Below are 20084 nucleotides of genomic sequence, written 5' to 3'. Positions count from 1 at the left end.
TAACACAGCGCACAAAGACTCACATTAGGATTATTGAGCGGAGTGACGCGGGCAACTCTGACAACATAGTGTGTGGAGAGCCTCGTCTGCTGTCAGTTACAAAGGAGCGGACGGAAGCCTTTGTGGTCTGTGATGTCCAAAGCACTGCCGTTGGCGTTTGGTGCTGCGAGTGTCATTCGTTCACCGGAGGGGGGCCGATCATTTCCAGCGCATCTGCACCGCCCCCTCGCAGCTGCCCTTTTCAGCTACTGCTGAAATAAAGCTTAAGCACTTTCAGAATATTGTTTATAGTGTTTATTTTTGAGGATGAAGATCTAGCAAGTGGGTTTTGGAAGAATTTATTTATGTGTTTTATTTGAGGACACACATTGTCAGGATCTCTCCCTGTTTTATTTTGTAGTGATATCTTTCCTGTTTTCTGTGGTGTGCTTAGATTTGACTTTACTGCTGTTTCTTTTTTTTCACGCATGCTATTTGCCCCTTATCCCCAGTGTTGATTGTCTGTGTTTCACCTGTGTCTAGTTAGTTCCCTGCATGCCTATATATATATATCTATATATATTGTGGGAGGTCTGATGTGAGTCAAGAGTTTGACACACGGTGGCGGCCCTCATTTTATTGAACATAAAGGAGAATAAATGACACTTTAAATCAGAGTTATTCATGCATCAACTTTCTTTCACGTAGTCTGGTTTCTTCAGGAAGGTTTCCCACTGCAGAGGACGAGAGGAGAAAGTTAGCGTGAGTTCATAGGTCAGGTACAGTGTTTAGTTGGAGGTCGGTAAGTAAGTTTTTCTATCCACAGGAAACAAAAGAGTACTTTTAGAGTAAAAGTACTCGGATACACGGTGAGTAATCAGAGTAAAAATACGTTATACAGGACCGGGTGAGTATGTAGGATAGGACCCCTTAGGTTCGGCCAACAGGTAGGTACTCAGGCAAAGTATTTATACTTGGATTCGGTTTTCTAATAGTGTGTCAGCACCCTGCTAACCGCAGCGAAGGAGTGAATTAATAAAGTCTCTTCTTAAACAAAACAGTGTCTGTCTTCTTTCACAGATCAGTGGCCAGGGGTTCTAGGCAACTTAAAGTCATTTGGGGGGTTTACACAAACGAAGGTCCCTGTCTTCCTTCACAGGTTTAAGGTGGAACGGAACTTAAAACATCCTTCCTTCGGTTAACATCAACTGAGAGGAACGTGATGCTCACAAGGTGAGTTTCTTCATTCACAGTCTTTTATCCTTAGCTTCTCAACCATCTGGGAGTGCCTCTTCTTTAAACCAAACGTGTGTCTGTGATAACAAGAGAAAGTGTTCCTTACGACCTTAAGATGCGGTGGACTGCCTGGAGATACGAGGTTCCCGTCTCCTCCTCGTCTCGAACCGAGCCAGGCGGGTTTCCAGGTAAAGTGTGAGGCGTTTCCACTCGTCACTGGTTATGGGGGGCACATGCTCCGTCGTGTGCTTTCACCCCCACTCCTACAAGCCTGATAGGACGGAGTACAAGGCAAGAATGAGTTCCAGCACAAACAATCAAACAGTGTGTCTTTACTAATAGCGAGGGAGCAATATAGAGAAGTGTGGGAACTTACCATCCAGAGCCAATATAAAAGACACACTGCCCGTCAGCGTCTTGGGTGAACCAGCCAAGTTCAAGTGTTCTTTATATACTGTAGGGTGCGGCTGACGCGCTGCGGCTGACGCTGATTACTATTGCGGGCGGCGGCCGCATTAGGCGCAGCTGGCGCAGGACCGTATACGGGTAGTAGACCGCCTCTTTGACGAGTCCGCGGGCTGTCTTCTGCGTTGGCGACGCAGGTGTTTGGCTGGTTACCATGGGAACGTACTTATTAGTCTGGTGGTACCGTGGCGAGACTCCACAATATATATGCCTGTTTACTTCGGTGTATTTGTCGTATCCTCTGTTTATTTAACCTGTGTATGCAGTCAGTCCTGCCACTCTGAGTTTTGTGTAGGCTAATAAAGAATACGAATTTCGATTCAGAGGTCGAGCTTAGAAAACCCTGACACGAGTCGATTTAGTTCTATTGTTACACTCTTAGAACACTGAGGATTTTACAGTGTAGATTGGTGTCCCAGAAAAAACTAGGTGGAGGGGGCACAGGTCTCCACCAGGGCAGGTCAGGTTGTGGCCTCCTGGTGGCACTATAATAGGCCAATGTGAGAAGGGTGGCATTTCTTGAATGGCAATTGAATGATTTTAGGCATTTTGTTCCAAAAATGTGTTTTGCAAAAATCCACCTGTTGGTGGCGCTATAACAGGCCAATGTGAAAAGGGTGAGAAATATTCCTCAGCCTAGTAGGAAAGTCTGTGAAAGATTTCACGTAAATTGCACACTGCGTTCATGATATCGGACAGATCCGTCTTGAACACATGACTATAGAGATACTATAGTCCCACGATTTGTGGGATTTTTGGACAGAATCTGGAGGAGTAATATAAAAAAAGGTTAATTGTTGGCATCCAGGGAGTGTGTGTGCAAAATTTGGCATCGACCGGGTTAACGGTGCCGGAGATTAGCTGGTGACGGATGGACGGACACACACACACACACACACACACACACACACACACACACACACACATACACATACACTACACATACACACACGGACGGAGTGCAAAACATACTGGAGGTCCTTGAATTAAAAAGCAATCGTGGATGCGAACCATGTAGATGCAAGCAGTTTCATATGAGCTGCTGCTCATTTGCATTTGTAGAGGGCAGAGGGATGCAAAAGAGCTTAATCTGAATGGTATTTCCAGCAAACAACTTCAAAGACATGTTTTGGGGACCTCAGAGACCTATATTAACTTCTTGAAAAGGAGTATAATACGTGACCTTTAAAGCCAATTCTACTTTCCGTCACTATGACAACCAGGCAGACTCGTCGATTCCTACAGTACAAAGAGGACATTGAAGTTCAAAGACATTTTGATTTGTAAAGTGAAAAAGAAGTGTGAAAGTGAGCACAGCAGTGTCTCAGAGCCCAAGCACAGCAATGTCTCAGAGCCCAAGCACAGCAATGTCTCAGAGCCCAAGCACAGCAACGTCTCAGAGCCCAAGCACAGCAACGTCTCAGAGCCCAATCACAGCACAGCAACGTCTCAGAGCCCAATCACAGCACAGCAATGTCTCAGAGCCCAAGCACAGCAACGTCTCAGAGCCCAAGCACAGCAATGTCTCAGAGTCCAAGCACAGCAATGTCTCAGAGCCCAAGCACAGCAACGTCTCAGAGCCCAAGCACAGCAATGTCTCAGAGCCCAAGCACAGCAACGTCTCAGAGCCCAAGCACAGCAATGTCTCAGAGCCCAAGCACAGCAACGTCTCAGAGCCCAAGCACAGCAATGTCTCAGAGCCCAACAGAGGCGTATCTACAATAAGGCGAGGGCAGGCGTCCGCCTGTCCAAATCCATTTCTGGCCTGGCCAAAATCCATACAATGAGGAAAAAAGAGGACAAAAACAAGACATGAGAACTATTAGTGTACAGCTGATTGGCCGTTGCGGTAGAACGCGACCCTCAATCACCCATTGGAATGTAAATGCAAGCCTTTCAGCCTTTGTATCCTACTGTCTGGCAGGTAGGTATCTCTTTGAAAACCTTTAGTGCTACGATTGTGCGTGGGGAGACGACAATTAACACATCTTGCCTGTCCAAAAAGTAATTATTGCCTGCCCAAAATGTAATTCCTGGAAACGCCACTGGCGCCCAAGCACAGCAATGTCTCATAGCCAGCCTATAGTTTTGAAGTGAAAGACTATACTCTCCTCCACCTCCACTGATGAAATAAACTCTAATCCAAAATGGTAACCAACTAGGGCTGACACATCCCACTGGATGATGGATGGTTATAATCATATGTCACTTTCAGCCAAACACTGTTTCAGGAGGCACTTACAAATGTTGAACATCGCACTCAATGTGCACTTTATTTGTCAACATTGGTCCATGGTGGCCTATAAACCAGATGAATCTGCCAGAGTGACCTCCATGTAATACTGTCTGGCCAATGGCCATAACAGGCTATCTCTGGAAACAACATAGGCCTACAGCTCAAAACAATAAACAGCTGAAAAACACTAAACAACAGAGCTTTTAAAGACATGCATACCTAGATAGGTTTTGTTCATAATACTAAATTATGGTATTCACTAATTCACATTCTCATCCAGCAGTATACTTGTTGCATTCCAGCTGGCTGATCATCATTACAATACAGTACACACACTCTTGGGGCTGTAGTACTATAGTACTGATTGTATTCTCTTTTGCTGACCTGATAAATATCTTATTCTCAACGATGGGAATGTCAATAATTTAACATTGGAATGGCAGAGACTTTCTGGCTTCACAGCGTGAGTCTCCCGGCTGATCAGCCACGTGCTCTGTTTGATCTTCAAGGCCAGAAGGGCCTGGCATCATCAATCTTTCATTATAGTTCTTTGGTGGAGAACCAGGCAAGGCATCCCACAGTCTAAACGTGGGGTCCGGTGCCTCCCCAGTGGTCCTTGAGGGGGTTCCAGTACTGGGTTCCATGCAGGCAAAAAGGGGAACAGTTTATTTTTTGTATTGCTGGATTAATCAATACTAAAACCTGCTTCACTGCCAGTGTTTTTCACTAACCTTTGAAGAATCACCCGATTGTGAACGTAGCTCCATTGCACGAACGTGTGCTTTAAAATTGCGCAATCGAATGATCTAATGTCGGAAAATATTCCACACTCGCCACTGACTACAAGGAAGAAAAACACAGCCACTCGCAGCCTGCCACCATTCTCCATAGCATTTCATTGGAGACTGACTCGATTACCCAGTGGCCCTCAGAAGCGAGCGTCACTTGTTCCAAACGTGTGACGTGTCACAAAGTAACCGCGGAAAAGCTTGTATTTCTTAAAGGTTATCAGAATCGCCCAATAAAACAAATAAAACAAAACTCGAGAAATTCGTGTTCAGCAGGGAAAGACACTATCAATGATGTCAGGAAACTCGGCAGTAATAACCGATTAAGCCTTAACTTAAAAATTCACAGTTAATCACAATGTAAAAGTTAATCCAATGAGAGAAAGTACTGTAAAGTGGTATAAGAATGACTATTCAAATCATAGGTTTCTTTCTCCCCACATAGACAGCTCGAATTATGTACTTAATCTAACAACTAAAATATTCTCTTGCGGGGGCCCTTGGCACCAGGCACAAATCAGCAGGGGGGCATACATTTTTCCAAAGGGGGCACTTTATTTTTCCAACTCCACTATGTATTATTTATATACACTATACAATAAACATAGTGTGATGTGTTGAAAAAGGGTGCAAGTAGGCTACAATTATGCAGCAGCTCCAACAACAAACAAATACAATTGTGTTGAGCATAATGTCTTCCGCATATATTACCTTGTATTTATGAACTATTTAATTAATTTGAAAATGTATATAATAATCATGAAGAACATATAGATTTTTACATTTGTGAAACATATTAAAATATTGGTAGGGTAGAGTACTACTGGCCAATCTGCCACCCGCCCCCCCGTAGCCCCACTGCTGGCACCAAATATTTTCAAATGGGTCTTTGTGGCTTACTGTACATACTGTATAAATCTGGGCGTCTTTGATATGAAAATGTTTGAGAACTAACTGCTCTAGATACCTCATTATACCATGGTGATGGTTGACGGGGAAGAGATCTGCTTCTGCATCTGCCTTCTGAAGGTGCCCCCCATGGTGAAGGCATTCACAGAAGACATGCATAGCGACTATGCACACAGAAGACAGCATAGCGTACGCACGCACGCACGCACGCACGCACGCACGCACGCACGCACGCACGCACGCACGCACGCACGCACGCACGCTGAATCACACACATACACAGCTCACTCCGACTGTCTGATGGTAAATATCAGTTAAGCAGGGAACCATGCACTCAGTCCAGTTCCCAGCACTCATAAACTCTGGAGAAATCTCCACTAATTCTATCACAAGGTCAATCTCCAGAGTGCATGCACATCCAGCCCATCCAGGTAATTGGAAAGGAACGTCTGTCAGCATCGGTGTATTTAATTTAATTTGTGTATCTATTTGCAATTTCCGAACCAGGTACCTGGTGGGTTTCAGTTAGTGAAGAGTCAATTTTTCGTGAAGACTCAATTTATTTCCATGCCGATATAAATGAGTAGCACAAAAATATAATCAAATGCAGTATTATGAATGGCAGGTGGCCAAAGTGAATTTGTTTCTTCCTCTATTTTTATGTTAGTTTGTTTGTCGTTTCTTGGGGGGAGGGAAAGAGAGAAAGAGAGAAAGAGAGGGAAATCATGCTGGCGAGACAGAAATGGTGGATGCTTGTGATGAGCAGGTTGGTGCCTTGCGTGGTTGCCTCTGCCATCGGTGTGTGAATGTGTGTCTGGATGGGTGAATATGATGTCAAAATCGCTTTGGATAAAGACTACATACAAATGAACCATTTACCAAAATGGAGCATTTATGTATGAGTAAATAAATGTGTTCACTCTGGCCCTGATTGGTGGGATGGAAAATAAGGGATGACACCCTATACGCCTGTCCGACCAGCCATTCCGCAGTACTGTGTGTGTGCTTGGCTATGGCCTAATGAAACCATAAGAGAGAATGACAGGGAGGGGAGGAGGGACTGGCCTTCACAGACACACTGCCACTGCCTGCATCATTGTGTGTGTGTGTGTGTGTGTGTGTGTGTGTGTGTGTGTGTGTGTGTGTGTGTGTGTGTGTGTGTGTGTGTGTGTGTGTGTGTGTGTGTGTGTGTGTGTGTGTGTGTGTGTGTGTGTGTGTGTGTGTGTGTGTGTGTGTGTGTGTGTGTGTGTGTGTGTGTGTGTGTGTGTGTGTGTGTGTGTGTGTGTGTGTGTGTGTGTGTGTGTGTGTGTGTGTGTGGGGGGGAGTTGAGCATACATGAGGCTGAAAGCTATAGATGAGATCATCTCCGACTTTGTCCACCGGCGGTGTGCCCGTAGACCATACACACATATCAAACGCATTTTCTGTGTTCTGTCTGTGGTTAATGCGTTTGATGTGTGTATGAGGCCGTAGCGAATGTGAATTCTTTGGAGACATAGCACACCAGCGGTACTGAATAAAACCAAACCCAATCAATAACTCCACCGCCGTGGACACAACCAGATGTCTCATATAAGATAATGCCATTATGCCCTTCTTCTTAATTGATGCGTCTTCACAGAGAGAGAGAGAGAGAGAGAGAGAGAGATTTGGGAGAGGGATGTGTTCTATATGCATTCCCTCTGTTTCCATGGTTGGCTTCTCTGAGTCTGTTAATCCCAAGACAAACTGTGATGAGGCTGCAAGTCCCCGGGAGTGCTAACAGCACATCAATAATACATCCAGTCCAGCTGCATTACCAACACTCAAGAGTCTCTCTCATGCACACGCGCTATTCAATTCTTTATCGCTCTCGCTACCTCTTCTTCTTCTCTCTTTCTCTGTAACTCGTGACACACGCACGCACACACGCACGCACGCACACGCACTATACTAGTATCACACGTCTATTGTAAACATGCATACTAAAGAATCTGATAAGCTTTCATGTCCATTATTTGTATAAATACAAATACAAGTGGTACAAATGCAAGCTCACAAACATGTTGTGAGCTTGCAAAATTAGGGCTTCAGTGGTTAATGATATTTCACTTTCAAATAAATTAAACATAAACAATATGTACAAAAATACGGCGCCCTCACACATTAGAAGGTCCTTCTAATGCATGAGGGAGCCATGATTTTATTTTATGCTTATTGTATTTGAAAGTTCAATGTTTTGCAATATAATTAAAATCTGCAAAGTAACAATTGTAGTGAAGTAAAATGTGCAATATTTGCGTCTGAGATAATGTAATGGAGTAGTAAAAGTATTGAAAATACACATACAGTAGGACTACTTGGTTATTTTCCACCACTGCCACTGTCACTGTCATGAAAGAACCTGCATTATTCACTCCTACCAGACCACAAACATGAGTTAAAATCACTCAGAGAAATGCTGAGGCTTTTCCCAAAGGTTCCTGTATCATTCAGGAATGATAGGCTGATTTGCCTGACCTGAAAGCACAGTTATGTAGTCTTCAGTGTCTGTGGAACAAGCCTCGAATGTTTAAGGAAGTGGTTCTCAAAGTGGAGTCTGAAGCCCCCCAAGGATCCTTGAGGGAGTTCCCCAGGAAATGTTAATGGCATCAAATTCAGTTTAACCACTTGACCCCTATTTTATACTTCAACAACACCATAAAATATGTTGCATGCTATTTTTGGTCCCTAGGACAAATGGAGGTCTGCTGCCAAATACAAGAATCAATATTATTGTCACATCACAGGTTAACACGTACTTCACACAGAAGTGGTTGTAATGCATACATTTAGTTCGTCACATATAAATAAATGTTTGAGAACCTCTGGTGTGACTGAGGTGCGACTGAATGGACTAGTGAACGAATATCAGGGCATGTTGTTGCCAAATGCAACAAGCCCAGTGTCGTGTTGCAATACGAGTGATCAGATTCCTTGTCTATTTTACTCTTGCTATTACCCACGTTTTGTTCCCCTAATTCATTTACCCTAAGAGTTTCTGTAAAGCTTTATTTATATGCACACCAACAGCTCTTGATGAATACAGTGTCTTCAGAAGCCAATTAGGCATAACAAAACAATAACTAGCAAAGTATTCAGTACTATAACACTAATTTGATACTAATAGCAATTTCAGTGGTTGTTTTGAGTTGCAACAATACGATTTTGTGCAAACTGGTTGTTTAATGGGGATAGCTGCTGAGAGTATGCTAAGGGTTAAGTTACAACGCAGGCCCGCGTGAAGACCAGACCTCCAGACCACTGTGCATGCCTTGTGGGGTTCCTGAGTGTGATGTTTTAACCTGACCCGACTCTCATTAAGAATGTGCATTTGTGGGTGAAATATGACAGGGAACAAAGTTCTGAATGCAAAATGGTCCATTTGTTATTCTACCCTGCCAGGAGGTCAGGGGAAATTAAAAACATACTTGCAGACGTGCAGTGGCAACCGTCCAGAATAAATATCTAATTAATACGGCAAATGCCTCTTTGGGTTATTTTTGAAAGTTTATCATCTTTTGAGACCTTATTCAAGGCCAAAAGTGGAAATGACGCACACAAAAGGTCTGGCCTGCATCTGCTTCTGCTTCTGCAACTGAGACCAGAGTTGAAAATAGAACCACAAGGGCATTTCTTAAGAAAGATGGAAAAACACAGTGCAATATAGGCCATACACATATAGACGAGGAAAATGTTCAAGGAAAGATATTACTGTTCTGGGCTTTGTTTTCAATTTATTGTATAATATTGTAAGCCCACAGCAACTGCAGCAACAAATAGATAAAGGAATTGTTACAAAGTCTATGGTATCACATTTTGCAAGGTGTAATGACTGAGGCATGGGGGCTACAAATATCCATCCCAGCACAAACTCTACACTACAATATCCTCTGAGTGTCAGTTTAATTCCAAGACACATTTTACAGTGTAGTGGTTCTGTTGTGTGCTTTGATTGAAACTTTGATAACAAGAAAGAAAGTTTTTAGGGAAGTGCTCAGTTCGAGCAGCTTCCCTAGAAAACTTTCTTTCTTGTTATCAAAGTTCAGCCCTCCAATATCGAAAGGAAATACAGTGTATCCCTCCATAGTCCATACAAAGGCTGTCGGTTTTAAAATAACGTATTAGGGAGTGTGATCCTATTGCTCTCTCCATATATATTTGAATATTGATACATTTTCAAAAGAACAGGATCTTCTACAGTAAGTAGTATCCATCTGAAAAATAGAGCTGACTGGGACTTAAACACGGATCAAATTCAAGGGTTGAAAACACATGGTGTATTCTATTAACTTAAGCCAAAAAAATTCAGGTATGCATGATTAGACAGTGTAAAAAAACATACTGTAGAGCAGAAACTAAGGTTAAGGTTAAATAAAAACCACACCCGTGTGAACTGAGTGGTGCAAGGTCTTATATAGCCTGATCAGCTGTGGTCTGACGTAATGTCAGTGACCATAGTAACCATGCTCATTTTTTTGGGTCCCACGTACAGGTACACACACGTACAGGTACACACATACATAGACACATACAGACAAAGCTGGTTATTAGAGTGGTTTGCACCACTCAAAAACCATCATATGGCAGGTCCATAGGGAAAATCACCACAAATAAGAACATTGCAAAAATAATGACTGATACAATGTCTGAAAATTCCTTGATAAAACTAGAGGTCTGTAAATTAAAGAACATTAAAGAAGCTATTGATTCTTTGAAATAGAAATGAGCCTCTCACAGTTGGAGGAATAACCAAGCAAGACCAAGGAACAACTCAAATCATTTCTGTGTATTACTGCAAGGCCACCCCCTCAGCCTGTCATTCTGGGCTGGTGGAGAAAAAAAAAATTCCGGAGGTATGAATGTCATAATATCATAACAAGGCACCATCATCCGCTGCCTAGGTGTATTGCTCTCGCTTGCTTGCTTTCTTTATTATTATATTGTTATTCCTATCTTTTACTTTTATACTTATAGACTTTTTTATACTTACTTTATACTTTATTCCTCTCATCTGTATGTATTCAGCATGTTTTATTCTGTATTTGAGCAATTCAACAAACAGACTGATTCTGATAAACTAATAGCTTACTTTATTTTCTAAGTAGGGAGTCAGGACGGAGGTTCCCACTTCGAACCCCGGCTGCTCCTGGCTTAGTGTCGAAGTGTCCTTGAGCAAGGCACTGAACCACAACTGCTCTCCAGGCACTGTTCAATAGACGCCCACTGCTCCTAATAGTGATAATGGGTAAATAGTAGGGATGCACAATTAATCGGTAGCATAAAAGCCATATCGTATCGGAATGGTCTCAAAATAATTTTGCTAGTTTTCACCAGCAAAAAATAAATGTAATTAAAAAAAGAATCTGCATTCATCTTGTGTACTCATCTCATTCAGTAGTCATTCAGTTGTGAAAACAGACACTTGGAAAAGTATTATGCTATTTATTGATTGATTGAATACTTTATTAACAGGCTTTGGGCCAAGCCCCTATGGGCCTAGGCTTGTTTCCATTGTGTATAATATCGTAATCGGTCAGAATCGGTATTGGCAGATATGATAATCGGAGATCCGATATTGGTCATAATTTCATAATCGTGCACCCCTAAATAGCATAGTGTGCAGAGGGGGTCATCCCTATGTTCCTGGGTCCTATATTGTATGTGGTAACGTGAGAAAGCATCCTAATGCTAAAGGTGGTTGCCGACTGGACACGTTTTTCGAAAAATCGCCCCATTGTGCAGGGACCTTTACTGTGTGTTTAATTTAGGTGTCTCTGTCAAAATGGCTGCTCTGAATTCTATTCTCTTCTATTCTATTCTATTCCCTGTATCCTTTGGTCGGGTGCTTCCATGGCAGTCCAGCAGATGTCTCTTGTCCTGTTTCCTCATCTGTTTCACTGGTTACACCTCTCTGTTGATTTGTGATTGCATTCGCCTATATGTCTGTGCATTTTCCCTTTTCCCTTTTTTCCTATTTAGATGCTTGGTTGTTCTGTGTTTGTGAGCTTCACTCCTACAGCAACCTTTAGAGTTGTCCTCTTGCTGTATCCTGCCTGTTCAACTAAAGCTTTTATGTAGGCTACTCGGGGAACTAGAACAAACATTATTCTTGAACTTGAACTTTATTTTCACCTAACAACGTTTACAGGTGTAATAAAAAAGATGAAATTCTTTGTCCTACTGACTCGTACAAGCTCCCCTCATTTGCAATTTTCAAGAAAGTAAAAGAATAGAAAGAATATTGTCAAATATTCCTACAAATATGAGTTGAGTAAAATTAAGGTGCATGAAAAGGCAGTTAAAATAGCAGATGATTATAGTAACAGAAGGTGCATGGTTTTCCCAACTTGGATACTACTTATTCAAGTTTAATCTTTCAGGGCTACCTTACAAATATGTATATTATTATGAATATAAACAGACAGACTTTAGTACTGTAGTACGCATGTAAAATAGTTCTTCATAAAAAAGAAGACAAATTATATTCATATTTGATATGGAAAATAAATGACCGTATGACCGTGGCTACTGATGCTAGTGCTAGTGTTTTGGGCAACCAAGAACAATAGTGAAATACTGTAGGCGTATATTTAAAAAAAAAAGTTGTACATCCACAAATATATCTTTCACATAAGGTGTGTTGCCCTGTGAGGATACCGGTGATGAAACCAGGGTTGCATGGTATCAAAAGCAAAGAAGAGAAACTGGATGTAACTCCCAGGTATGCCATACTGTCTAGTCTACACACATTCTCTCAGATCAATATCTAACCTACGTACTGCTTTGACAGTGGGATACTGAGGGACGTAGAACTTGGACCACACCATATGAAATAAAGAGTGAGTCGGACTGCTGGCGGTGCTTTCTGGGGACGTCTGTAGGTGCTTTCTTCCCTCATCACAACTTCAAACAGAGACCCATGAGCACAACCGCAGAATGAGGCAATGAGGTCAGTCAACACCCAGTGGGTTGTTTTAGGTACCGTGACTTTAACGTTGGGTTAACCACATTAACACCTGAGGCCGATTCTACCATGTCTTCTTGTAGAATCACTTTTCTGGAAAAACGTATGTTGTTGTATCAGTGGTTCTCAAACTTCTTCATGTCAAGGACCCCCAACATGATATAGATTTGCCTGCCGACCCCCATCTCAAAATATTTTTGTTCCAGGGATGCCCAGAAGCAAAGATTTGAGTTAAACGTTTTCACTTATATATATATTTATGCACACACACACACACACACACATACACATACACATACACATACACATACACATACACATACACATACACATACACATACACATACGCACACGCACACGCACATACACACGCAGTATTCTCGAAGATTTGCGCCAATTTTCATGATTATTCTAAAATAGCAGATCTAATAAGCTCACAGCGTGGCACTAAGTGAAACACACATTATTGTTCCACGAGTTATAACATTAGTTCAATGCAATAAATGCATCAATTAATGAATTGCTTGCTTTAAAGAGGCTGTGATATTTTAAAATGTAATACGTGTTAAATAGCTATTCCAAGCTATAGTGTTTTTGTTAGGGGTCCCTGTCTCTGAAAGAGAACTCATATAGGATACAGCATTAACAAGTGAAATTGGAAGTGATGAAAACATATATACTGTATAGAGAGATATTGGAACACTATAACATTTAAGATGATAAATTCAGTGACCTTAAATTATCCTCTTGTACAGAGCAGATCAACATTGTGCTGTTCTATTTTATCATTGATGTGTACATTTGCCTACGCACCTGCTCCTATACGCCTTAGGTGTGCGAAAGGTGTTCTCTTACACTTTTACAGGGTTATCTAACCTGACAATGTATTTTCAGTTCATTAAGACAATCATAATCGAGCGGGTGCGGGCCTTGGTGTGTGTGCTTGGTGTGTGTGCTGTCACCCCACTGTAGTATGTATGTGCACATCTTGTTACCGAGGCGGACCGGGGGGTTTTCCAAATCACCCAAAACACTGAATGCTCCTTTAACATTTAAATAATAATAATAATAATAGGCTAACCTATCTATAAATGCACCTGCACATCTCTGTGCGTATACGTGCGTACGCACGTACGTCTGTATGTCTGTAATCCACGTAACTCGAGAACCGTTCGCCCCACCGACTTCAAATTTCCATCGGATACACCGTTGTCCAGAACCAGCACAAAAGCCTCTGCCCGGGATCTGGACCTGATTACCCCTATATCTCCATATATGGAGGTGGCCTGTTCTGACATCACTAATGATTGTTCTGACATCACAATGGTGTTCTGACATCTGCATAGACTGCATATTTGGGCATAAAAGCACCAAGTCTCTGTACGTACGTCTGTAATCCACGTAACTCGGAAACCGTTCGCCCCACCGACTTCAAATTCGACACACACGTTCCACACCACCACAGGAGTGCAGTCAGACCCACGGTTCTCCAGAACCGCCACAAAAGGCCTCTGCCCAGGCTCTGGACCTTAGAGTATAATAGAGACGGCACCGGGAGGAAACCCTGAGGTGAAATGGACATAGTGGCCGAATTTGGTATTGCAGCTCGAGCCAGCGCTGGGCCATTGACTATCATTGCGCACGTTCATGTTATTGGGCCCATGACACGTGAACGCTATGTTTCATACGTGAATGCACGCAAAAAGCCGTGATCTCCATATATTTTATGCTGGCCTGTTCTGACATCACAATGTTGTTCTGACATCACAATGATGCGAGACCTCGCCTTTTATTAGCCAATTGACCACACCTGATCACCCCCCAACGGGCACTGATCACCCCTAGATATCCATATATGGAGCTGGCCTATTCTGACATCACAATGATGTTCTGATATCACAATGAGGTGCGACCTCGCCCTATTATTAGCCAATTGGGCACACCTGATCACTCACAACGGGCACTATTCTAGTAATAATAATAGGGGTAATAATTATTATTATTGTTATTGTTATTGTTATTGTTACAATAACAATTGTACCAATAATAATACCAATCTTTTTCTGCAAATATTTCTTGAATAGAAATGCTTTCTGTTTGTCAGCAAAGCGGTGAATGATAGGGATAGGAGGGGGCAGGACATCACCACTGCACTGCTACTGGGGCTCTCCTCTATGGGTGCTGCTGTTTGCTGCCCCAACTTCAAAGCCTTCTTTGAAGTCCCTAGGTGGAGATCCCTCTGTTCTCAGGGAGATATCTATCCTCTCCCCCCCACTCCTTTGTGAGCAAATGCACACCGATGAAAAAAAGGGGTTCAGGCTCAGAGAATGCCAAGGGAAGATCAAAGCAGGAGCGTCAGCTAACTGCTCTGCCAACCTTCCCCTGGCAGGATGGTGGGAGAGGTGCTCTGTCATTCACCCAGCATCCAAGGTGCGGATTCAAAGCGTCATGCAGAATTCAAACACACTTGATGCACAAAGCTGTTTGACTTTAATGAATGCCAGTGCTGTCCAGTGTCCACTCTGCATGTGTATTTGAGCTATCGCGCGACTACAACAAGCATAGGCGCCGTTCCTGCGTGTGCCTTCTCGCTCGGGCACCCAGGAGAAATGACATGCGGCCACATCGCGTGGGACATGCGGCCACATCGCGTGGGACATGCGGCCATCGCGTGGGACATGCAGCCATCGCGTGGGACATGCAGCCATCGCGTGGGACATGCGGCCATCGCGTGGGACATGCGGCCATCGCGTGGGACATGCGGCCATCGTGTGGGACATGCGGCCGTCGAGCGGGCCAGATTTACATTAACTTCAGTGGGTGGGCTATCAAATGAATGTAAAGTAGCTCACACATTGACTTTTTACAATCCACAGTGTCTACACCTATAGGCCTATAGGCCTACTACAGGTCATAATGGGCCATTTATATGCATATGCAATTGATACTCAGCAGTTTTTGTAAAGCTTTGTAGGTATGAAGTGGCGTGTGTAGTTGTGCACGGGGGACAGAGTGGTATTCTGACGCAGGAGGGACTGATAGACAGACATGACATGACAAGGACTTCAGCTACTGTCGGTAAAAAAATAAATAAAATACAAATATCTATCTATATACTGTACAGTATATACGCGCACTTCTAACGACCCTTCTACTAACCCCTCCCCCCCACCCGCAGTTGTCGGTCAGCACTAGCCTCGCGTAGCCAGGCGAATTTGCGAACCAACAGATGCTAGGTGAATACACTACTGCTAATAGTATTATAATAATTGTAATAATATTAATAATAATGATAATTATTATTATTATCAGAAACATTTTCAATGAAAGAATGTAATTATCTTCCACCCATCATGTCGTGTAACGCAGCTATACGCACCGTGGCTCCCGAAGCTATTACATTAGAAATTGCATTCAACAACGCTAATAAAACCACATTCAACAATGCTAATAAACTCCATCAGCAGCAGCATGCTAATATGTTAGCAATTTAGCATTGTGCTTTGGGTTTATTAAAGTGTCCCCATGATGAATGCACACATTCATATGGCTGAAGCAAATAAAGTTGGGTTTATGCAACAAATAAACGAGTAGTGCCAAGCCAATATGAATTCAGCCTACACAAGCTCCCGAAGCATCAAAAAGAAAATATTGCTCAATTTAAATTTAATGACTGCTTCCGCTCAACCCGGCACCAGCAACTGGGCACGGAGCCCGCACTCTAATAGCAATAATGCACTGCTTTATGAAACACCCTTCACACAGCAGGCATGAAGGCTTGAATGTCTTGTGTGTGCATTTGCATGCGTGTGTGTGCTCATGCGAGGTTGCACACACACACACACACACACACGCACGCGCGCACGCACGCACGCACGCACGCACGCACGCACGCACGCACGCACCTACTGTGTGTGACAGAGAGCATCTGGGAATGGTAGATTAATAACCTGGGTTCAGGGCTTAATTTGTGCTGGAGCTCAGCTTCGGAAGCTGCCGATTGCGCCTGGTACCGGTACCTGTAGCGGGCGCTCCACTATTATGACCAATCTGACCATAATATACTGTCCCGAACTGTGCGGGGCGCGAGCGGAGCGGAGTAGCGGACAGTCCTGACTTGTCCTGCGTGCCATAAATGCCTATTAAAATATTCTTAAACTATACTTGTGTGTTGTTTTTATATTCTATTATCATCGTCTGCTTTGCTGACGCTGTTTCTGGTTTACGTTATGTGCAGTTTCGTCAGTGTCAGTGTCGTCAAATTACAGCATGGCTCAGAAAAGTATTTGTGATTTATGTGGGCCCAAATCCAAAACAAGTTGTACAGGAGAAGAAATAAATGCAAGGGCCTGGGCCGCGGCTGAGCGTTCCAGTCACCTAGGCCGGTAATCCAGCCTGATGGCATGCCGCGGGTTCAAGTCCCGAGCCTGTCGGCCTTTGCCACATGTCTTCCCTCCATCTCTCTCCCCCTTTCCTGTCACATTACTGTACCCTATCAAATAAAGGCAAAAAAGCCATACAAATATATCTTAAAAAAAAGAAACAAATGCAAGTATTAGCGTTGCCAATAAGGAGGAGATTATTGGAGATATTGTTATCGTCGGAGGAGGAAGATGAGGACAATGAGGACAACTCTCAGTTGGTTATTGTTGTTTACAGCATGGCTCAGAACATAATTTCTGATTTCTTTGGTGGGCTAAATCCAAAACGAGTTGTACAGAAGAAGCAAATACTAGCATTGATGATGAGGAGATTATTGAGGACTTTGTCGAGAGTTGTTGTCACTCACTCGGAGGAGTTTTAACTTCTTGTGGAGGAGGAGGAATGTGAAGGTCATTTATTATTGTGTGTTCTGATGATTTGCCGACTGCTGCTGGCTGCTGCTAATGTTAATATAGACCTACTGTCTTATTGAGTTCTGACTGACGGTCGGGCTTCTGTCTGTGCCCCAACCGAACTGGGATATATTTTGTATTTTGACGACATCAGGGATCCCCGTAACTTCAATATAGTCGATCGGTCGTATGGTAATTGGTACACTGGGTTGCATGCATTCACAACTTCACAACGGTGACCGTTTATAAATCACCAACTGTTTGATGTCTGTCTGTCTGTCTGTCTGTCTGTCTGTCTGTCTGTCTGTCTGTCTGTCTGTCTGTCTGTCTGTCTGTCTGTCTGTCTGTCTGTCTGTCTGTCTGTCTGTCTGTCTGTCTGTCTGTCTGTCTGTCTGTCTGTCTGTTAGGCCTGTCAAACAACTTGATGGAAAGCGTTGCTGTGATTTGTATCACATTTTCAATTGCACAATTGCAAGACAATACCGTACAAATTTAGAGAGTAAATCAGTGGTGTAGTGGTGTATGGGGAAGTGGGCATACTCTTGTACCCACACATTTCATGGTGACCCAATGCCATAAAATAATAATAATAATAAAAGAAAAGGTGACACTCTGAATGCTGAATACTGCCAATTCTTATTATTATTATGTATTTTTATTATTTTTACAAGGTTGATATTGCTCAGGCCAACTTGAAGTGATAGTGTATTAAAATAAAAATAGTGTATAAAAATAATACTGGTTTCTTCAGTACCGTTTCCAAAGTCATTCGACTCCTGCCACATAGCTAATGCTTCCATCGGATATCTCACACTGAAGGCACAGTGGGAATGTTTATTTATTTGACTGAAGAAATGTGTAGCTCTGAATGACTAACCAAGTATAGATTAGACTTCAGTCACTGTTCATGTGATCATCATTGCTGACTATTTTGAATGGAAGATCGTCATCATCATACTCATTGAAAAGCAGTGAACAAAATGGTTGGCCTTGCTCTGTATTTCTTGCATATACATTTCCGCCAAAGTCATTATTGAGTAAAAAAAAAAGTTTTTAACTTTGAATTTGCCTCTGGGAGCACTGCCCAATTCTCTGTGTAGAGACCGTATGTCAGCCCATTCACTCTCCTTCAGCCCTCCTCTTTGTTTTTGGTGTCTTTGTTTACCTTCCTGGGGACTGCCCATAAGTCTGACATCCTGTTAGTCCGACCTACGTGGCTGGTTAAGACTGAGGTTAGGGTTAGCGACCTACGGGGTCGGTTAAGACTGAGGCGTGGCCGGTTAAGACTGAGGTTGGGGTTAGCGACCTACGTGGCTGGTTAAGTCTGAGGTTAGGGTTAGCGACCTACGGGGTCGGTTAAGACTGAGGTTAGGGTTAGCGACCTACGGGGTCGGTTAAGACTGAGGCGTAGCCGGTTAAGACTGAGGTTAGGGTTAGCGACCTATGTGGCCAGTTAAGACTGAGGTTAGGGTTAGCGACCTACGGGGTCGGTTAAGACTGAGGCGTGGCCGGTTAAGACTGAGGTTAGGGTTAGCGACCTATGTGGCCAGTTAAGACTGAGGTTAGGGTTAGCGACCTACGGGGCCGGGTTAAGACTGAGGTTAAGGTTAGTGACCTACGGGGTCGGTTAAGACTGAGGCGTGGACGTGTTAGGGTTTGGTTTGGGATGATGTTAGTAATCGGTCGGACTAATGGGAGGTTGGAACAATGACTCCTTAATTCCTACCTTTGAGGGCACCGCCAAATTCCCTGTGTGGAGACCGGATCTCGGCCTGTTCATTCTTCTTCAGCCCTCCTCTTCCGGTGGTACGTCTTTGTTTTCATTCCTACTAACAACAAACTCTACACATTGTAATGGGAGTTGCCCGTTGCCCGAGTTAGGGGCAGATACAAAAGAGGGGGAAAAGGCCTGTCCACAACACAGCAAAACACTCCACAGACATATTCTCATCAAGTAGCCACTTAAAAGTATTACAGTAGCGAGTCTCTACCAGCCTCAAATTATCATTTTTTCCACGCCTGCTCCATTGTTCAGTTGCTGCTAGGTGCGTGGTAATGACTAGCAATCAAGGTACTTACGTTTTGCTGAGTGAGGAGTTAAGTGAAGGAATAGTAGGCAATAAAGTAAGTACCTACCATTAGTGGCATATAAGGTACCTTAATCTTTTGCCATTGTCAGAAAAAAAAGGAGTGGAAATCATTGAATCACTCTTTTATGGTGTGTTTATTTGTTTAACATCCAGTCTATCTGTATACTGCATGTGAGCTGCTATGACCAGAGAGGGTGCTATTGCATAATTGAAACAGTATTGCCTGGTAGAGTAATGTAATGTACTCTATCACTCCCTCTCTGATTTCATAATCCTAGCATACAGTATGTAGCAGTTTCTATAGCTGAGGAAAATGTTGACATTAGATTTATTCACTTAAAATTAGACTGGATCAGTTCACTTTGCAGGTTGTTGATCCTGTCTGGGCATGGAGCGGATACAGAAATGCATGTATAATATGTGGAAATTACTAGATACAATCTGTCAATCTGTCTGGTTCATTCGGAATGAAATCGAGGATTTCAGCAGAAAGCCAGATGACGGAAGCTTAGTTAAAAACCATAGGCCTGCCCTACAGCATACTTTATTGACCTGAGTCCC

Source organism: Electrona antarctica (genome assembly GCF_951216825.1).
Source record: "Electrona antarctica genome assembly, chromosome: 19".
NCBI lineage: Eukaryota > Metazoa > Chordata > Actinopteri > Myctophiformes > Myctophidae > Electrona > Electrona antarctica.
This window is presented reverse-complemented; position numbering follows the sequence as displayed.